Source organism: Notamacropus eugenii, chromosome 4 (genome assembly GCF_028372415.1).
Source record: "Notamacropus eugenii isolate mMacEug1 chromosome 4, mMacEug1.pri_v2, whole genome shotgun sequence".
Classification (NCBI taxonomy): domain Eukaryota; kingdom Metazoa; phylum Chordata; class Mammalia; order Diprotodontia; family Macropodidae; genus Notamacropus; species Notamacropus eugenii.
Window position 1 is genome coordinate 394,089,029 of NC_092875.1, and position 13,562 is coordinate 394,102,590.

Consider the following 13,562-nt stretch of genomic DNA (forward strand, 5'->3'; position numbering starts at 1 on the left):
TGTAAATGATTGGGATTCACTGGGACTTGGAACACATTTTCTCAAAGGAACAATGTTATAAATGGTGGCTAGGTTCCCAGGTTATCCCCCAAACAGGTTATCCCCCAAAAGGCTATTTAACACACAGCATAACAGAAATAGAATACTTTTATGAAGAAAAATAGAAAATAATACTCTATCAATAAGTATATCTATTGGTGCTCCTCCTTAGCAAGAAGGCAACTAGATGACCTCTCTGGACCCTTCCATTCACAAGATTCTACTGTTATTCATACACACTGCACCAATGAGAGCAGAATGAAAAGGCTGATTTAACTGAGGGAACTGAAGAAGGTGGAACATAGAAAAATGGAGGCAATGGGTTCATGAGGAGACTAGAGGGAGATAGAGACATAATTTTAACTTATTCCCGTCTCCTAGATATTCTGGGAACTCCCATACTTTTGATCTTGTGAGCACCTATTCTTGAATGCCTGTGCTTAAGAACCAGACTCTTTGTAGCACTCTTGTCACAGTGTATAACAAAAGGGCAACCCAGTGAGTTGGGAAAGATGTTTTGTTATCTAAGGCATTGATCTCTAAACTTTTTTGATCGTGTACTCTTAATGAGCAAAAAGTTTCACTCTGAATATAGGTATATTTACTTCTTTATAAATAATGCTCATAGTACTATTTCACTGAAAATTATATATCCTAAAACTCAGACAAAAATAAAAATGAAAAATATTTTGAAAATATTATTTTAATGGTAGAAAAAACTTTTTGGTCTCACTAAAATACCATGGTATTTTGGTGAGAACATGAAAGAGTATGATTTACTATAAATCATACTTTAAAACTCTGTGATATAGCAATTTGAAGGTCTGGTTCTAATCTGTTTATTTTGGTACTTGGCTTAAACGGCTGTCACAGTTGAAGAAGATACATCACAAAGACATGTAGATCCAAATGGAAGAAATGCATCGTTGGCTGTGCTTACTAAATCATGATACTCATTTTTCATTCCTATCTACCAATTATGCAAAGGTCTTTGTTGAAATTCAGCTAGTAAATTTCCATCTTCCCTGATTTCAATCAGTCATTCTTGAAGACTAATCAAATGCTGTTGTATTTTTGTATTTTTAACAAATGTGTCCAGAAACTTTTCATTTGGAAGATATTTAAAGAGGTAAGAAAAAAAATTTTATCCCTAAGTTTTTAAAGTATGCAGATGTGTTTTTATAGTTGGCATATAATTTTCCATAAACCAAAGCAGAGAAGATAAGTATCCAGGAAAAGGGTATGGGCAACAGAGTCAAATGCTATAGAGAGGTCAAGAAGGATGATGAATTACTAAGAAAAGGTCATCAGATTTGGCAATTAAAAGATCATTAGCATCTTTGAAGAGAGTAGACTGATTCAGTTGAGTGAAGAAGCAAGGATAAGGAAGCTGGGAAACTGAGAATTTCCCTTAATGGAATTAGGGAAATTAGGGAAAGATCATGCTATAATAAAAATAACAGTATAACAGATAACAGTTATATAATGCTTTAAGTTTTGCAAAGATAGCAGCCCATCAATAGGGATTCATACTCTGCAGCTTACTGTGTACTATAGAAAACAAAAGGGTGGCTGTTTGGCAAGGTGCTAGAAGCAGAGGGTCTGCTTGAGACTCCTGAATCAATCATAAAGTGATTTAGGGGCAGAGGTGGCAGTGTATGGGGATGATGGCAGGAAAGAAGAATTTTGTCTTGTAGATGCTTTGAGAACTGGGCCTCGATTAGGTTATAACTGCCTTAAGGGGCCAATACCTGGTGAAGCCAAAGGGGGTCAAGGAGGGAAAAGCAAGGCTCAATTATAATAGGTAAAAGGAATTGTGTAGTTGTATCACAGAGTTGTCCACAATGGATTATTATGGGAGAACATGAGATTCAATCCATCTTCTCCATCCTGTGATTTGTTTATCACACATCTTTTAGGATTATGCTACTGTCTTCCCTCAGATTGCTACGACCCCCACTTTGGAAGCATTGATCTAAGGTACCAGAACAAGCTACATCTTGCTCCAGTTTTGTACTTAATGGGAATAAAGCTAGGAACAGATGTGAAAGCATCTTGAAAAACTGAGTCATATAAATGTGAGGTGCTGTCATTACCAGAATATCTCATTCTAAAAATACTTAAGTTGCATTATATACCTGACCTGCATAATTTCTTTTAGCAAAAAGGATTTTTTAAAAGATCCTGGAATTTATAATTAAGTTGAAAATATGAAATAACATATACAAAGAAACAAAACGGAATAATTAAATCAACTAACACTCATTTATGAGGTAGGCTGGCCAATGTGAGGGGTACTGATGATACAAGTACAAAAGTAAAAAAAAAAGTACATAATCAAAAGCTTAGTGCTGTGGTACAGGTTATCCATGCGACAGGAACTCAAGGGTTCATATAAGGAGAGAAATCACTAGGGATCAGAGTAGTGAGGGAAGGTTATGTAGAAAAAGAAATGCGCTCTAAAGGATGGGAAGGATTTCGATGAAAATGTGAGGTGGGCAATTCCAGGACTAGGTAAAGAGCATAACAAAAGCCACAGATGGAGGAATTAATGTCAGGGATGGTGAGACCAGCTTGATTGCAGGGAAAGAGTCATGTTGAAAAAGCTGGCTTTAGAAACAGAAAGACCTAGGTTCAGGTTCAGTCTTTGACACATACAAATTCTGTAATCCTGGGCAAGTCCCTTGACCAGTTGGCCACACTCTAAAACTAAATAAGCTGCACATCTGCATTTGTTGAGTGAGTTATCTTATTAACCAGAAGCTCTCTGAGACACCAATAAAATCATGGATCCTGCCCCCATCCTCAACCCCAAAATTAAATAAATGTGAGTTAGTATTATTAGTAGAAGATCTAACTCTAAAAACACCTCTGATGCAGTATGAACTTGGTCTAAAGCCCTTTTCAATCATTATTTTTTAAGGATTTCTATGACTTTATAATTTTACTTATTATCATTAATAAATATAATAATAACAGACCTTTATACAAGATTTTAAAGTTGGTAAAGGGTTTTTTTCCCTTTGTTTCTCATCAACTTTCTCATACTTGATACATATAATCCTCATCCTTCTTAGCCTCTCTACAGCATATCACATGACTGACCAAGCTCTCTTTCTGGACTCTTTGTTCTCTCCTAATACTGGTTTGACAATGCTTTCTCAGGCTCATTGGCATATCTATATCACGCCCCTACTTGGCTGGCCCAAAAGATCTGTCCTAGACTCCTCTCCTCATTTTTCCATTATAGTCCCTCACAAGGTGATCTCATTAGTTCTTATATGTGTGTGTGTGTGTGTGTGTGTGTGTGTGTGTGTGTGTGTGTTCAGCCTCCTATTCATAGCTCTTCAGTTCATACCTCTTCAGAGCTCTAGTTGTACATCACTATCTGGATGTTCTATAAGCATTTTAAACTCAACATGTCTAAAACAAAGCTCATTATCTTCCCTCCCCCCAAACCCATCCCTCTTCTAAACTTTCCTTTCTCTAGCTACAGCACTATTCTTCCTAATAACTAGGTCTGTAATATCCTTTACTTCTCACTCTCCCTCATGCCATATATCTAGCATCCATTCCCTTCTCTTTACTCACATGGTCACCACTAAAAGGTACTCATCATCCCTTATGGGTTTCCCAGTTTCAAATCTCTCCCCTCTCAAATCCATCATCTACAGAACTGCCAAAGCAATTTTCCTACAGCACAAGTCTGCCCATGACAATCCCCTATTCAATAAAATTCAGTGGCTCCCTATTACCTTTAAGATAAAATATGAAGTTATCTGTTTGGCATTTAAACCCCTTTACAACCTACCTTTCCAAACATACATTATTTCCACCCCACATTCTACTGTTCATTCAAACTGGACTTAACATTTCTCACTCATGACATTCCATCTATCTCCATTATTCTCTACTCACTGTCCCTGATGCCTGTTCTTACTCATGCCATCTCTCAGAATCCCTAATTTCCTTGAAAAGTCAGCTCCAATAGAACCTTCTACGTAAGGCTGATCATCCGCTGATCATCTTAGCTTCTAGTGCCCTCCCCCAAATACATACATATGATATACAGATATTGCTATTTTCTAGATCTATAGATTTGCAATATTACAGAGTGTTTAAGTATAATTTATAATGAAGAATACTCTTTCACACTGTTCTCATCAAAATATATTTTTAGTAAGAACAAATGGATTTTTCTATCGTTAAAATAATAGTTTCAAAATACTTTTAAATTTTTATTTTTATATGTCTTCAAGTATGTAATTATTAGTGGAATAGTACCATGCACATGATTTACAAAGAAGTAAATATAACTATATTTAGAGTGCAAATTTTGCTGATAAGTGTACATGATGATAATAAAGATACATGGTATCTATCTACCCATATGTATACACATTATATACATTTATACATATATGATAGATATCTCTCAGACAGATAAATGTATATACATGGATAGACAGAAAGAGCTTTAATAGCTTAAAAATGCACTAAGACTTTTGAAAAATCCTGTATGTGTGGATAGATAGATATACTATATATACATCTTGTTTCCTACCCAAAGACTAAAAACAGAGTGAAGGCAAGATTTGTTTTGTTTTTGTTTTTTCAATGCCCAGGGTCTAGCACAGTGCCTGGCAAAAAGCAGGTGTTTTAATAAATGCTTGTTGCCACAATCAATCAAGAAAGCCTCACCTTGTCCCATACTCTTACTTATTCTAAGTACCCAAGGGAGGAAGGATATAGTTAAGTATAGTGGAAAATATTTTGGGTTTGTAGTCAAGAGTACCTGGGTTTAAATTCTACCTTGCTTTGTCATTTATGATTTATATAAGCATGAACAAGTCACTTATCCTCCTTGGGCCTCAGTTTTCTTACTAGTAAAATGAGGGGGTTGTATTAGATGACCTCAGAGGTCCCTCACAGTTCAAAATCTATAATCCCATGCACATATTTATGACTGTAATTTGATGGGAGGATGAGAACTGAATAAAGAAATAAAAGCCAACTTTAATTCAAAATCTTGTGTTTATTCCTAATCCAGCTATGGTGCTAGACTGAGTCATCACTGACCTATACAACATACTTCTTCTTGTTCAGAGGCAGGAGACGCCATAATATTTGCATTTGAAAAGATTCAAAAATGAGCAGGTAGGTTGGCACTTGAAAGGTGCAACCATCAGTATATATGCAATGCCTTTTGTTAGTTTTTTTCTTATCTACATGCCTTGAGAAAAAGAACTATTTTAAAACAAAATTTATTTCAACATGGCAAAATAATAATCAAATTTAGAAAGCTCCTTAAAGTTTGCAAAGCACTTATAAAGATCATTTGATCTTCATCTCATGAGGAAGGTACTTCAAGTATTATTCCCATTTTCCAGATGAGGAAATTGAGATGCCAGGGAAGTTCAGGCACTTGCTAGAAGGGTCACAGAAGTAGAGAAACTTTCCAAACCATGTCTCTTCTGACTCTCAAGGTTAGTACTTATTACACTATAGCAGGCATAAGAATTATTTAAAATAAAATGTAAACAGCTCTTATGAATTGTTCCTCTAAGTCAAATTAATTCTAATCTAGCTCAAGAAATAAATATGACACTGATGAGGGCTGAGGAGATAGAGGAACCCCAAGGCTGGAGTTCCCTGTGTGCGCCATCTGGAAAAGAATTTCACGGACTCAAGCAGTGTTGGGGTCAAGGTGGTAAAGATTCATTACACTTTTCGGTGGGCAAGAGTTCTTAGGGACCCTTCTATTTGAATGGGATACAGGTAAAGTTTATATAGTATATTCTATAGTATAACATGTGCCAAGTCTGCTGACTCGGTGATTCAGGGAGGGAACAGAGAGTGGTTAAGGAATGATTAGTTCTTAAAGGAATATGCCCTTTTAATATCTACTGCACAAGTATTTTACCCAGAGTTCATTGAGAAATAGTCCAAGGGGGAGGGGGCTACATGGAGGTATAGTTTTAGGCCTGAAATATCACTAAGTCAACAAACAGTCAGGACTAAGTAATACCAGGCTGCTCTCATCAATGTCTTGTTAGACAAGATAAATGTAAGGGAGTATGCGTATATCTAAGTCTAGGACACGTATGATTGGTCAGTGAGTAGTAAATGTCATTATGACCCAGTACATAGTCAATTCAGCCAGTACACAGCTGGTTCAAACTAATAAATTCTATAGGCACAGCTGGCTACTCTAGTAGGAAGGGAGATAACGGTTTTTGCTAGGGCAGGCTGTCCTTGGGCTGGGGAGAAACTGCCTGGGACAGTACTTTAAGGCTAGGGAGAAATGTGATTTTTAGAGAGAAATGTGATTTTAGACTTGGGGTCCAAGTATCCCATCAACATCACTGACATTTCAGAAAGAAAGGGGGAAAGTCTTATCTACTTTGAGGAAAAAAACTATCTTGTTCTATTCCTCCTTAAGAATGTGGCATACTAGAGAACACAAACTACTTCTGGACATTACATAATTTATTTATGGTACAAAAAGAATAAATATGGCAACGGGGGTGAGGGGTAAGAGAAATGCTAAAGAAACTCCTGCCAGGTATATTATCAGAAAGCTAGGAGGACTCGACAAGGAAGAGGAGAACAGATGGGGTCAATCAGAGATCAGTAGGAGGGGAAAGATATTCTACTCAGAAAATAGCGCCTAAGTCCTCTAGAGAAAACTATTTTAGCTCTGGTTGGATGAAAGGACAGCTGGAGCCTCACATGAGACAATTGAAGGTAAGAGAAAACTTTAAGAAAGAGGGCAGAAGAGTTCCTTTCAAGTGACGGAAAAATAAACCTCATTAACTTCTGTATTACCAAGGATTTGTCTCTAATACAAATGTGTAAATGCTCAAATATTTTGAGTTTTCCCTCCTAAAGCGTATCATTTGAAAGGAGGTGCATTTTCCTGGAAAGCTTCTGGACCATTTCCACATTTACTGCATCATGGTTTATTTCTTATAGTTGGCAACAATCAGTGCAAACTGAGAGAAAAGACAATGAACAACTTCTCATGCAGCTACTTATAGTTGTTTTTAAGTGGTTAAAAGCTACCTCTGAGAAATATTATTATACATCAGTGTGTGTGTTCGTCCTTCGTGGCCGAAGATGACCATGACATCAGAGAAGTAATGACATGACTTGCACTTGACTTCGTTTTGAGTGAGGGAGGGCTGTGCAGGTCACCAGCCTCACTTCTCCTGCAGAGCCATCTGAATCCAGTGACCAGGTATGTTATTTGAATGATTTCTCTTCACTCTTTACAACATGGTGGCAGACAAACAGAGCAAGAGGAGCATTAACAACATAATTCCAGGGGATAGATGATGATCTCTGCTCCTCACCTTTTAGTAGAAAGGTGATGGATTCAAGATGCACAATGAGATATACATTTTTGAACATACAAGGATAGACAATGTAAGAATTTGTTTTGTTCAACTATGCATATCTGTTACAAGGGTTTTTGCTTTTCTCTTTTCTGTGGCAGGGTAGGAGGGAAAGAAAATAAAATGCTTGTTAATTGGAAATTAAAATTTTTTAAATCCCATATCTTTAACCAATGACTTAGGGCTACAAACATGGACTTTATACTCACTTGCCTGCACAATGATCTCTCATCATTCCCTTTACCTTCTTTCTTTCTTAATTCTCCCTTCTTCCCTCTTCCATTCCCCCCCCAACTCATTTCCTCTCTTATTATTCCCTCTTTAAATCCAGTGGTATCACACAATCAAGCTACAGTACTCGTTGCTGAACTTCCTCAGGAGTGCAAGATTTGAGTCATCAACACTGATGACCAGGAGAGAGCTTCCATTTCCACCACTGTTATTTCTTCTCAGGATTCTGGAAGATCCTACCCTGCTCTGAGCTTCCTCATTTGTAGGAAGCAACAGAAGCAAACACTGCATTTCCCAGTTACTGTTTCTGATGAGTTCCCTTCCTTTCCATGGGCCAACTGGCAACATCCCCACCTACCCTAAGGCTGAGGAGGTCTGCATCTCTACTTGAACTTCTCTTAATTTGTCTCACACCTGTAAGAATGAACAACTATTACCTTCTTACCGTCACCTGAATTTAGACCTGTAAGTTTCTTTGTATTCAACCGATTCAGTGACATCTATCAAATATCACTTTCCCTCTACATCAGTGGATTGAGAAAGATATATGAATAAACATAAAACAAGATTATTCATCTGAAGTGTAATGGATATCTAGAAATCAAAGCTGATAGGGATAGATCATTAAGAAAATATAAGTATTGTGTTTTAATAATTAGTACCATTTTATAGGCCCTCTTACTGAGGAGAGCTGCTGGATTGTCTTTGAAAATTGTGTGATGCTTTTAATGAACCCCTGCTTCTCCCTAAAACAAAGGCCTCTATTTTTAGCATCAGTATTCTTCCTTTCAGGGGTAGAATGCAGTATCTGAGAGGAAGTGGCTTCAGAGTCAGAAAGATCTGGGCTCAAGACCCATCTCTGACCCACACTAACTGGCTCTGTGACCCTGGGGAAGTACTGAAGTTCTTAGGGCTCTGAGGAACTCTGTATGACTGTTAAGTTGCAGAGAAGGTATTTAACCTATAACAGCTTCAATCCTTGTCGCTGTCCCTAATTCTTCCTGTCATACTGTATGACTGGAAGTTAAAGAAAATCACATTATCTGAAAATTAAATTTACAGGGCATCCAAGGGGAAATGGAGAGATATACAGTGGGTGTGAATAGACTGAAACATTACAAATGCAGAACTGCGGAGGAGAAGCTGCATCTGAGTTATTTATGACTGGAAAGGGATATAGGCTGGTCACACAGTCATAAGGATGATATAAATAATAGCTAATATTTATATGGCACTTACTCTGTTCCAGGAACCATGCTAGGTGCTTTGCAATTATTGTGTCATTTAATCCTCCCCAGGAGGTAGGCGCTATTATTTCCATTTTATAGATGATGAAACTGAGGTAAATGGGTTAAGTGACTTGCCCAGGGTCACGGAGCATGCTTTGAGGTAGGATTTGAACTCAGGTCTTCCTGATTGCAAACAGCTCTCTATCCGCTGTGTCATCTAGCTACCTAGGTAATCAAGCTGCCTTGATAATCAATAGGCAACCCTTATGCTGCCTAGCATAAGAAAGAGTGAGCAGGTGACAATCCAGCATTGGAGGATAATGAGTTTCTATGAGATCGCAAAACCACAGAAATGCAGAAGTAAAAGGAATACTTAAAATATATACTTGAGACGAAATGATAGAGGGGGAAAAAATCTTCTATGTGTCTTTCTTTTAAATCTATACCCTTGGCTGCTATGTTCATTAACACAGTGATCTTCCCCCAGGTCTAGACAAATATTACAGAAGGTACAGCACCAGCTGGAAATTGAGACAAACTTTCCCCAGAAAGCAATACTTCAAAGGGAATGAATCTCATTAGACCAATCTTTTTAAAAATCTTTTAGGAGGTAATTTTTTTTATAAGTCCATCTTCCTTACTCCAGTCTCTGACCTGAGTATCTCCACAGTGCATCCACTAGTAGAGTGGAAAACAGATGAATTTGAAGGCACAGGACCTAAGTGTGAACTGCAACTCACTACATGTGTGACTGAGCAAGTCATTTCAACAGCATGGGCCTCAGTTTTCTTATGTATAAAATGGAGCAATCTAGATCTAAACTCTTAAGGTCCCTTTATAGCTCTAGATCTATGATCTGGCACTATAGTTAAAAGAAGGATATTTGCCTCCACTAAATTCCTATTCTGATATCTCATGGTGTGTGGAGGTGACCCTGTGTGACTGGAGGGTACACCAGCAAAGAGGAAGTCCTGTCAGACCTTGTCAAGATGCAAAAGCTTTCAGTATAGGCCTAGCATCAAAACTGAGTTTATCTGGTATCAGACAATCAGTCTAGCTGATTTTGGAGAACATGGTACCCAGAAGATCAGTCAGTAAGTACTGAATTTCTTGGCCAAAGAAAGTTATTCAACATTGAAGGGCTGTGGGTAGCTAGGTGGCACAGTGGACAGAGCACGGGTGTGGAGTCAGTAGGACCTGAGCTCAAATATGGCCTTAGACACTTACTAGCTGCGTGATCCTGGGCAAGTCACTCAACTCTGATTGCCTCCCCACAAAAATAAATAAATAAATGTTTCTTAATCTTAAAAAACAAAATAAACAAAAAATCCCCCACACAAATGAACCCAAACATTAAGGGGCTGTAATCTGTATGGGCAAAGGAAGTATAAAGGTACACTGATGAAACTACGGATCAAGAAAAACATCAAACTACAAATAAACAACCCAAGTATAAAATAGTAAAAGGATAAAAAAGTCTATTTATTCAATATTTTTCATTCATTTAAAATTCCTTTCATAGCAAGGAAGCTTCTAGTCTTTTCATCAAGTTCTAAATGGAAAGATGAAAATGATATCTCATGGGCCAAGTTTCCCTTTTTTAAGCTCTAAGAAAAATATTAGGAGATGGAAGTATTTTGGCATTTGAAAAATGAAAGATAAAATTATTATTCCTTGTAACTGTATAAAAAACATCTCATTAACCAGACCCAACATTTTCCTATGGCTGAAGGATTTATGATTTCGAGGTAAGAAGATTGTATGTAATATACTTTCTACTTTAATAAAAGGACAATAAATTAAATGTACTTAAGGTTATATAATGAGATTAGTTAAGTATATAGGAAGACTCATAACTTCAAAAAGTATTTTTGATAAATATTCTAAAAATCCTATTAGAAATGAGCCTATTCTCCTTACATGTGCCTTTTTAGTAGGAAACATAATTCTAATTTTATGGAGAACCCAAATTCATTTGCTAAAATTTAAATATATGTATTTCAAGTCTCCAAGTATTGTTTTCTAAATGTTATGATACAGACATAGAAAATCAGAGTTTTATTCTCTCACATAATTTTATAAATAATATTCTCTGCTACTAGGAACAAAATGTAATGTTCCCTATCTTTTTCCACTCTCCTTTAAAGAATTTCACAGATTAGCCTCTGGATCCTTCTTCTCTATGGCCAACTCTATCAATGCGGAGGCTGTTTCACTCACCTCTTACAAGGTTTTGCTATTCATGCCCACCTTCTATCCCCAATCCCATCGGATTCTTTTCCAAAAATAAACTAATTTTTGCTGTACTTGTTAGTTTTACTCCCACACTGTCGCTGATGCTTCTTGAGTCCTCTGCCTATTCACTCATCTCCACCTGCTGGCTAAAGTTGGTAAAGGCAGGCCTAGACCCAAAGTTCTGCCAATCTATCCATCTCACTTCTAATAGAAGTTGCAAGTAGGAAGCTAACTGCTCATGAAAAAGAAATACATTTTTCTTCCCCATGGATAAAAGGTAAACTGGAACACACAAAACAACCACTTTCAGATAATGTAATGTAAATTTTGAAGTCGTGGTAATATATCTAAAAGCATATTAAAATAATCAACCTAGGATTCCACGTCTCTCTGACCTCTTTGGAATATAATCCACAACGTCAACGCTACCTGCCCTTTTAAGATCATGTTAAAAGCTGACAGATGCCAGTTTTTGGGAGTATTTTTGCAGTAAGTAGGAGCATCTGGATCTTTGGCATATAGTCTTGGCAGCTATGTGAGGCTTCTACTTTTCCACTTGCCTCTGGGTATGTCAAATGCTTAGGTTATTAAAGATATACTATACATTCTCAGTACCTCCTTTTAAAATTCATGATTAATTTCATTGTAGCAGCACCTCCCTTTATTTAACAGTCATGTTCCTGAAAAGCTGTATAGAAATCAAATTTTAAAAAAACCAAATTATATTTAAATGCATTACGGGAGCTCATTATTTAAATCAACTTAGGATTGAATCCTTTTGTAATGCAAATATGAATCTGCCATTTTATCTATTTCTAAATTTATATTTTACATGTTCATTTTTAAAAACTAGGAGCTACTGAGTGCCTACTATTTATAAAACAGCAATTCTCAAACTTTTTGGTCTAGAATCCTTTTATACTCTTAAAAATTATTGGGAGCATTCCCTGCCCTGCAAGAAGCTTTGTTTCTGTGGATTATATCCACTGATATTTGCTGTATTAACAATGAAAATATCTTAGTATTATTATGAAAATAGTTTCAACCTAGCAGACCCCTGGAAGGATCAGAGCTACACTTTGAGAACCACCACTCTACGATACATAATATCATCACAGAGACATACACAGTTAACTAAGAAGTACAGAGAATATAAGATCATGCTTGGATATCATCAAGTGAGGCTTCTTGTTGTCTTTGAGCATGTGATGAAAACAATTCTGGCAATGCCAAGGAGACCCCTGAGCTAGTCCTTAGCTGTGACTTTTCTATGTATCTGTATTGCTCATATGGTGAAAGTGTCAACATTGATGTCATTAAATTCGTATAGCTGTGCATCAACTTGGTCACTGGACAAAGTTTAACATACCAAAAGTAAGAAGATTTGAATTTTTGAAGATAGTTTAAAAATGGTGTGACTCTTGGCATCCTGATTTTTTTATCCTGATTCTGTTACTTTCTTTGTATAAACAGAAGGGGACTGGATGGCAGTAAGTCCTACTTATCATAAAACAAGTTTGCATTCTTGGTGGCTAGGGCCAGTATAATGTAACTTCTCTGAGGCTCTACTAACTTTGAGTATAGTTCTGCGTGTGTGTAGGTGTGTGTTTGTGATACACAAATATATACATATATATGTATTTATATATAGATTGCCGACTGGGCATATCAATGAAAAATATACGCCTCTATATAGCCGCACCTGAATATGTACCTACTATCTTTACTTCTGGACATCATCTTCATACCATGCTGACTTCATGTTGGTCAGCATCCTCATCTTCCTCAATCTCTCCCCTTCTCCCTTCCCCCACTGGTTGGGACCCCACCAAGAGTTACTCCTGAGGATACAAAAATAGAATTGGAGAAATGTGTCCTATTGCTAACTTATTTTGGTAGGCAATAACCAAACATTTTGTTGCAAATTATTCTGGCTCCATGAAAAAGTCATGTTGTAAAATGCTGAATCAAAATATGCTATTTATCCAGTCCTGATATCTTGATATCAAGCCCAATCTTGATTGATTTTAGAAGAACTGTACACATATACAGCATGTACACATATATGGCATATGTACAAAAGACGTTTTAGAAATAAGGAACAGAAAGTCAGAATATGAGGAGGGAAAGCACACATTGTGTGCTGAAGCTGCCTGCCCTGGAACACAAGAAGACTGAATCAAATTGAATGAACATCCAAGTTCTACCTGAGACACTAAAGCAAATAACAGGAGATGATAATATACTACTTATTATATAAGCTCTTAACTACTTAACAGAAGAAAATGGCCTTCATTCCTCCAGAGGCTGCACTCCTGACTTTACAAAAGAGTTTTTCTATCATTCTACAGATATTCACCCTGAAAGCTCACTCCACCCCTAGATGACTTCTTACATTGGAAGTACCCTCATCCCTACACCCTCTCCCTCT

General features: G+C 36.9%; 1 protein-coding gene and 1 long non-coding RNA gene across 3 annotated transcripts in view; one reads left to right on the forward strand and one right to left on the reverse strand.

Annotated features, from left to right (window-relative positions):
- The window catches only part of PIGN (phosphatidylinositol glycan anchor biosynthesis class N), a 189,771-nt gene that overhangs the window by 101,493 nt on the left and 74,716 nt on the right, over positions 1–13,562 (reverse strand). The gene's annotated exons all lie outside the window — the stretch shown is intronic.
- LOC140501675 (uncharacterized) overlaps positions 6,269–13,562 on the forward strand; it is a 61,192-nt gene continuing 53,898 nt past the window's right edge. Inside the window, exon 1 of the long non-coding RNA XR_011966318.1 lies at positions 6,269–7,279. This is a non-coding gene — a long non-coding RNA (uncharacterized lncRNA). The remainder of the gene's footprint in view (positions 7,280–13,562) is intronic.